An 8,386-nucleotide genomic window follows, 5' to 3' on the forward strand; every position below is an offset into this window, starting at 1 on the left:
AGTTACCTGTCTTGTGTTATCTAGGCTACGGCAAGAATGTGGCACGGTTGACCACTGCAGTTCTCCCTAAGATGACTTGGGTAACAAATGAGGATACAGAGCTGTCATCACAGGGCTGTCTTGGGTGTCTCGGCGTAGCACATCGCTGTTTTGTGTGTAGGTACATGCGAAGTTCTCCCATGTTTGCTTAAAACATACATCCCTTAAGTTGCTCCGCAGTGATTCAGCTTAAAGTTCTTCGTGGGGCTTGTACCAACAATGGCGTAACTTGCACCTTCACAGGCAGTTTCAGTCTCCTCCAAGGTAAACGTGACTGGTTACCACTGTGAACGGGAATCAAAATTATTTGTGCAAGTCCAAATTTTTGCAGTGAGCTTCAATTTTTAGGTAAACAATATTAAACTTCAGTATTTCTTTTTTTAGAAGGCTGTATTTTTATCCTTAGTCGTTCCGAAGTAATTTTTCTTCTGAGCCGTTTACCTTGCCATCATACAAAAGTTTTCTTTGTTTCTCAGCAAAACAGATTCAATTGGCATTGATTTTAAAAAAGCACCTATTTTCTTTCTAAAATGAATTCTAATAGTCTTTTGTGTGGAAACCGGGCACATAAATACCGCTTCTCCTCCTTTTAGTTGAATGCTTCCGTTAAAGTATTTTACGGCATCAGTCTGTCTGAATCTTGGTTTAACTAAAATATTACCAGTAACTTTTAGCAGCTTTCTGAGAATTCTCATCTGAAGGTCAGCGTACGTCCTTCTCTTTTTTCAAAAGGGGAAAGCTCAGATGATGAATCTCGACTGGCAAGATAGGCTGTTGGAGTAAAAAGCATCTCTCGCCATCCAGAATCGCCAGCCCTGCCGTACACGGAGGCACGGTCTGATGTCCGGCGGGGTCGTGCCGGCTGACGCGGTCCCCGTTACTGCCGCTGGAAGGAAAGCGCTTCCAAGCGCAGCCTGAGCAGTCGCAGGGGAGAAATGCCCGTGAGGGCCTGTCTCTGTGCCGCTTCTCCAGACTTCACAGTCGTTACTGACTAATGGTGACGGCTTGCGTCTTAACTCCACCGTGAGGAATTCTGATTTATTCTGGGATCTTGCCTAACTTACTGTTTTATTCAATAAAGAGTTCAGTCAGTTTAGCCGTGTTCTATATGGAAAAATACAACCTTTTAATATTGATGTTTTTCCGTGTTTTAGATGACTTCTGTTACAATTACTATTTAAGTTACAGCACTACCCATTCCAGTACAAATTTTACTTGCCACGTTTATTAAGTAAATTATATTAATGACCACACTACTTCCATTATACCCAAATAACTTTTTGCGCTTAACATTGTGATCGTACGGTCATAGAGGAAATGCTGTTAACTGCTGTGAAAATTAGAGTAGTCTTGAACAGTTTATCTTCCTGCAAACTTCTTGGTAATTTTCCACTAGAGGAACATGTTTTTATTGTCGTCTATTTTGAAGATTCCTTCTTTGTTCTCTCAGAGAAAGCGGGAAGCAGTACAAGCGCAGAAGCCGGATGAAGCGTTTCAGACGTGTGATGCAAAGGGACTTGCAGTGCTTGTAGTGGAAAAAAGCATCTAGGCAAAAAAAAAACCCCGGACTCAGCTGTGAGAATTCACGAGTGCTTTGGAATAGAGACGGCATTCCAGTGGCTGTCAAAGAAGTTATATTTTAAGCAGTGTGTGGAGCTGATGCTTTAAGTGTAAAATTGGGTTTCTCATAAGTCAAGTATAAGTAACAGAAATGAGCTTGTGATTCGAGACTCGGGAGGAAAAAAGTATTTTTGCAGAGTTTGCTTGGCCTTGGCTTATAGAGAAACTACCGAGAGCGTTTTGAGTTCTCAGTTAAAGTATTTTGAAGGAGACTTACAGCAGTAGCAATACGCGGTGATCATCCTGTAAAGCAGAGAGTGGATTTCGCTTCCTTTGAAAACGTTACCTGACGCTAACATTTTTTTGTCTTGCATTCTTAGTAGAGTTTGGAGCATAACAATATTTTTGTGCAGGTGCTGTATTTCAATCAAGGGTTTGTGTATAATGAGTGAAAGTCTCTGCGTTGCCAAACTTATGCGTGTTGCATGCGTTGGCAGTGATAGTCGTGTAGAAAATAAATTGCACTATGTCAAACTTCGCGCCGCTGATCAGAGTGGAGGCAATTTGTGCTGCGTTTGAAGCAGTTATGGTTTTTGACTTCCCACATTTCTCACTGCGTGGACGACTGAGCCATTTCAGTTAATAAAGGGAAATTTTGAAGTGTATGCAAAAAATTCTAACAGGGTGGCTTCTTAAAGCATGGAAGCTTTAAGTGGAGGTTAACCTCCTATTTTAACCTTAATTGCCAAGTAAACTCTTTAAATTTTTCATTTTTAAGTTGGTAACTTTCTGTAAGCTTCAAAGTTAATTTTATGTATTATGTACACATAATTTTCTAACCCAGCTGTGCTAAGTTTATAAAGACTTGAAATTTTAAAACAAACCACCTACTTGCTGCTGAAGTATGCAACTAAAATGTTTACTTACCGCGGTCAGCGAAGACGAAATCTTGCTCGGGCAGTTGCGCCATCCCCAGAGGAAGAGCTGTGATGTTCTCCGTGAAGCCCACACCGTGCGTTTTAAGACGGGGGGGGAAGAAAAGTCTATTAAATTTTGTGTCTTGTCCCTGTCAGATCTTGCAGGTGGGCTGTTCCTTTCAGACACACACACGTGAGCGTTCTTACACTACCAAGGCTTTGTTGCTCCCTTACAGCAGGACTGTGTGTTGTTACGCTGGATCAAAAAGAGCCTACAGCAGTACGACTCGCCTGGGGAGGATTATCCCGGGGTGGTGGATAGAGGGACGGAAAACGTGCTTGCCTTTTTTTCTCTGCTGCTGTTGTAAGGCCTGGTACGGGGGAAGCACGTGCGGGGTGTGCTCCCCGAGGCTGGCTGCCTGGTCGGCTGCTGAAAGCGCAGCTGAACGTAACCAAAGCTGTTTGATTTTGATTGCTGGGGCATCTGTGTCGATGTACAGACGAGCTTCTAAGCTACCTCTTTGCTGTTAATCTATAAATACAAAAAAGTGCTCTTGGCTGTTACCACTAGGAGAAACGCTGCCTAGAACTTGTTGCGTATTTATTGGCTGGTGAATTTACGAAGGCTAGGTACGGAGCAGTGTGGTTATCTTTTTGCATGTGGCTTTCTCTTCAAATATCTTGGTTTTTTTCTGTTTTGTTTTTTAGAATGTGTGCTGGCACCTCTCAAATAATATAAATAAACACAAAATATCTAGTGAACCTGCAAGTGCTTTATAATGGTATTTCAGGAAGTTCAATTTCCTCAATTAAAAGAAATGGAGATACAACTTTTCTTTGTAATGGTGCCTTTTAACAAAAAAATGTATCATGTCAGATGTAGTTAATCTCAGAACAAACTATAAGAAGTATTAAATTGTGTACTGGGTTAGGAAAATCTGAAGTGTTTTACCAGTAATGCCTGAATACTAGGCATCTACTTCTGACAAGCTGACAGACCAGAGAATTGAAACTTAATGAATCTTAATGCTTTCTGTCATGTACTTCAATTTTCTCAAATTATTTCTCCAATTAGTTCTAGTCTTTGTGAAGGAATGATTAATGATAATTAATACATTCTTGTAATTTGCATATTCAGGCTCCAGTGTTTCAAAAAAAAAAAAGTAGATTTGTGTATGTGGGCGAGCCAGGTTTGTCTGTTACTTCTTGGGGTTTTTTCAGATTTTCAGGTTTGTATTTTCAGTTGAACAGGGAGAATATGGTAGATGCATTAGATAGTTTAATAGGCTTTTTCCATAAGAAGTAATTTGGGCATAACCCGGGACTTGGATCTCTTCTGTAAAGCAGTTTCTTCCCAGCTACTCTTTAGTGGATGGGTAGGGAATGTGGGGGTGCAAATGCATAGTCAGGAGCCTTAACTCATCCTTGAGTCTACATCAGCTTTGGAAAACATTGAGATCTGCAAGATGGCAAAACCGGGTAAATCCTGATGTGTAGGGCATCTGCTCTTCAGAGGTTTCTTTATTTTTAGAGTCTCTATATGCCTCCTTTATGTTGCCATTCAGTTTTGTCCTACTCCTAACATGCACACGTGGAGGGACTTATCCAAATATATCATCATACGATTTTTGTGTTGAAAATCAGTAGCGTGAGGTTTTGAAAGCAATTGGGTTTTTTTGTCTGCATAGGAGCTCAAGCTTTCCATGCTGCTCTGCAGGTATCTAACCTTTGACTCTTAAAACAAAAAAAAACCCAAAACAACTGTGGTTTCTGCTTAGTCTTGCCTCTTCTGACACAAATGCTCATCCAGAGGAAAGATCTGAGATCAAACAAAAGTATTTTCTCAGTAGTTGAAAAAAGGGCAGGAGGATAAAACTTCGTAATAGATTGGTAGGAAAGAAAGGTTTGACTTGAAGGTATAGAACGCTAATATTTGGCAGGATAATCAGCTGAAACAGATTTGGTGCAAAGGAGATGCTTTAAAGCTACTAAGGCAGAAAAACACCTTGAAGCTATAAGGAACACCATGCAAGATGGGACCTTCCAAAACCAAACAAGTCAGCATGATACCTTACTGTCTATAACAGTCATGCTGAAGTCCGAGGACAAATGTTACGTGTTTATATGCAGCTTTTGATCTTGCCCAAAGTACCATTTGGTTCTGGATCATGTCAGCGTTCTTCCATGTCTGGGAGAACACGGGGACAGGCAGTGTAAAGATTTGGGGTAAAAATGAAGACGTGGCCTCTGCAGAATGTTTGTCATCTTTCACGGGGTTGAGGAGAAAACGTGTGGATTTAAACAACCACAAGCTAAACAACCCCAGCCCGCCTCCTTTAAGTGGCTTAGGGAGCGGGATGCTGGACTCGGTGTTAAAGATACCAAAATGCAGGAGAGAGTTCATGATAAGCTGTCGGTGTGCTCCTCCTGGGGGTCGTGCTGCCCCGGTATCAGAAGCCGAGGCTAAAGCTGCCCTGCCTCCGCGTAAGAGGACTGCCCCGACTCTGCAGCTCTCCTGCCTGCAGTCTGGAGGACAGATATTTCACATGCTTATTAGGATAATTCATGGTGGGTAGAACTTGTAAAAGCTTTTGGGTATATATACTAGGCTGGGTTCGGCCTGTAACTGGTTCAGGACTCCCAAACTGGTGGTGTTTCTCTGGTGCTGATGAAGGTGACCGCAGGAATTGGCAGGAGCGGAGGAATCGGTCTGTCCGAGCTCTGGGAGCCTGCGAGAGTTGCAGGGTCTCTGTGTCTGAAATTAGCATCTCTTTGGATAGCTACAAAGAGGCTACTGGTTTAGAAATACGTTATCAAAGAAATGGAGTGCTTGCAATTTCAACTACTTTTTTCTTTTTTAATCACAAATATTTCATTCTAGTTGTCTTGCCACTTGTTTAGTTAATTACATGGTGTTTACTGGGGCAGCGTGCCCTGGTTATGTTCACCTCTGTGAATATGCTGTACAAATTTTAATCAAAGTACTCAAGCAGAATAGTGAAACTGGCTCTCTGGAAGAACCAGCCTGAAAAAAAAAGTTAGTATGAACATTAGTTCAGAAGTGTTGAGATGGGGGCTAAGCAACCGAAGTACGCGCTTAGCAGGTGGCTGCAGTTTTCCAATAAGGTGATATTCTGGGCAGTTAGAAAAAGAAACAGAGGTTAAAAAGTACGGGTGTTTTATGACTTTATGTTAAGAGGAGGAATGTTAAAGGTCTGTTTTTTGGTTTTTTTAAAGTATATAAAATAATCAGCTGTTGAGGATACTCCACGTGGTATAAAACCAAGAGCATTTCTAAGTCGGGCTCATTTTTTGTAATAATCATCTCTGCACTCTTGGTCACCGTCATTCTGTGAACAGTCATCGTATTTACGTTAAGTCAGTGCTATCGGCAAGTCCATAATCTTCCCTTGTTGCTTGTTTGCAGAGGGCAAACTAAACACTTGTTCCCGATTCCTCCAGATAAAAACGTGTAGAGGAAGGTGCTGTTGCACTGAGACTGTCTTTAACGATAATCCTGGTTTGTGTTTTAGCATGAATTACAAAGATGGAAATTTTCCCTGGCATGAATGTTTTTCTTCTCATTTCATTCCTTAAAAACAAACGCAAAACCCAGGGCTGGCTCAGCAATGTTCAGCGCCACTGAGACCGCATCAGTAATAGAAATACGAAGCTTATTTAGCTGTATGTAGAGACTCCTATCACATAACCATCGATAGTGCTGGCGTAGTTTTGTAATCTTTACTTGCTGCTTATAAGGCTAAACCCTGAGTGTCAGAACTGGCTTCTGTTCCTGCAGACAGACTGGGTTTAAACGTCTGTAAGGGAAATGCCAGTTCCCCCAGAGGGAACGGTGCTGCCTAGGAGGAAAGCAAAGGGCACGGCTGGCCGGGTAGAGCTGAGGTATCGCTGCTCATCTGCTAACAGTTATTGTTGTACGTGGTTGTCAAAGCTATTTATTCAGCAATTTTAACTGAAATAGTGAAGTTGAGAGTGAAGTGAAGGATGTTTGTTGTCCACAGCAGTGCTTTCCAGCGGGGCGGTAGGAACTAGCAGCTGAGCGGTAAAAACGGTACTGGAGCCCTGATCCCTCTGGCTATTTTCACGATGAGTATACCTCTTGTATCTAGTCTTCAGCTTCTTCAGCTGTCACATCAGTACTCTTTTCCACTGGTGGAAACACTTGGTTTTTTCTAACCAGCTCTCTAAATGTGCAGTATAAACCTATTTGAGCCTGCTGCATCACTGGAGTTTGCAGCTGAATGCGGTACTGGCTTGACGACAAGCGCCATGCATTCAGGATCAACTTCCCTGAAGGACGCTTAACTGGGAGTGCCTACGCCTGGCGACAGCGTCCGCTAGGCTTTGTTAAGAGGTTGTCCACACCTAATTCTTGTCTATGAGCAGTCGTAGGTGGGAATGTCTTCTGCAATCAGGAAAGAGAAAGGGGCAACTGCGGCTCGCTTATGCTGTGGATTTTTTTTTTTCTTTTGTGTCTTTGTCAAATATTCGAAACGGGATTCACCGAATAATTGATAAACAAGAGTGTGCACGGGTGAGGAGTGCTTTTATTTCCAGTGAGTTTGAGCTGGGAGGACTTGACACCACCTTCACGGTGCGGGCCAAATACTCTTCTTTCCCATTGGCACCTTGCAGAGTTTTTTCTCCTGCTCTGCTGGGTAACAGCTGCTAAGGGAGTAGGTGAAGAGAAATGGCACTAAGAAACAGGTTCCGGCTCTGTTGTGAGCGCCGTGCTCAAGAGCCTGAGTTTCTGAGTAGGCGTACGGCAGAGCTACCGAAACCGCACTTGGGAAGATCTGCGGGAAGAATTCGGAGGGGAACGGGATCTTCCTTTGGTCCTTGCCCGGGAGCTGTGCTGACATGATGCGTGCTCTTCTGGAGCCCGGTGAAGGGACTTGAAAAAACACGTGCAAGAGCCTGCATGTCAAAAATTATATTTGCCAAAATGGCTGAGAAACATTTTTCAATGTTTAAGAGCGCTTACTTGTTGTTCTTTACATATGTTGCTATATTAGCATGCTAGACATGAATATTATTGTCGTCTTAGTTTTCAAAAGTAACAAAGTTATACAATCTGTTCATTAGATTTGCCTTCACTTGAAAATCATTAAAAAAGAACCATTTTTCCTTAAAAAAATGCAAGTAGTACATTTTTGAAAATGTAGATGTGAGGAAAACTGCAAAACTCAATCAGCTGGAGGGGATTGTGTTCAATAAAAAAAGTGAGTATGTGCAAAGTGAAGGAAAGCAGCTCTTAGAGCAGATCTTAAAACTTCTCACTTACCGCTGTTAGTACCAGTTCATAATCTGTAACACTTATTAAAGCTTCGTGAAACATTTCACTAAAGTGTCTGAAGTGCAGGGAAAGAATGATTTGAGCAATCTCAAAATTTTGGGGGTGCGTCCAACTTCTAAGACACTTAAAATTGGTCAAATTTCCAATGAATGACAACTGTGAATGTGTTGCAATGGTTTTGGAAGTCCAATCATAGGTTTTGCCAACTGTAGTCCCTGGTCTTTGGAAAATGCTGGGTTATGAGATTCAACAAGGCCAAGTGCCGGGTCCTGCACTTCGGCCACAACAACCCCGTGCAGCGCTACAGGCTTGGGGAAGAGTGGCTGGAAAGCTGCCTGGCGGAAAAGGACCTGGGGGTGTTGGTCGACAGCCGGCTGAACATGAGCCAGCAGTGTGCCCAGGCGGCCAAGAAGGCCAATGGCATCCTGGCCTGTATCAGCAATAGTGTGGCCAGCAGGAGCAGGGAAGTGATCGTGCCCCTGTACTCGGCACTGGTGAGGCCGCACCTCGAATACTGTGTTCAGTTTTTTTGGGCCCCTCACTACAAGAAGGA

General features: G+C 42.7%; 1 protein-coding gene across 1 annotated transcript in view; it reads left to right on the forward strand.

Moving 5' to 3' along the window:
- Positions 1-8,386, forward strand: part of SPOPL (speckle-type POZ protein-like) — a 60,568-nt gene that overhangs the window by 20,190 nt on the left and 31,992 nt on the right. The window lies entirely within an intron of this gene.

The sequence above is a fragment of the Pygoscelis adeliae genome, unplaced genomic scaffold, assembly GCF_000699105.1.
Source record: "Pygoscelis adeliae isolate BGI_AS28 unplaced genomic scaffold, ASM69910v1 Scaffold222, whole genome shotgun sequence".
Classification (NCBI taxonomy): Eukaryota; Metazoa; Chordata; class Aves; order Sphenisciformes; family Spheniscidae; genus Pygoscelis; species Pygoscelis adeliae.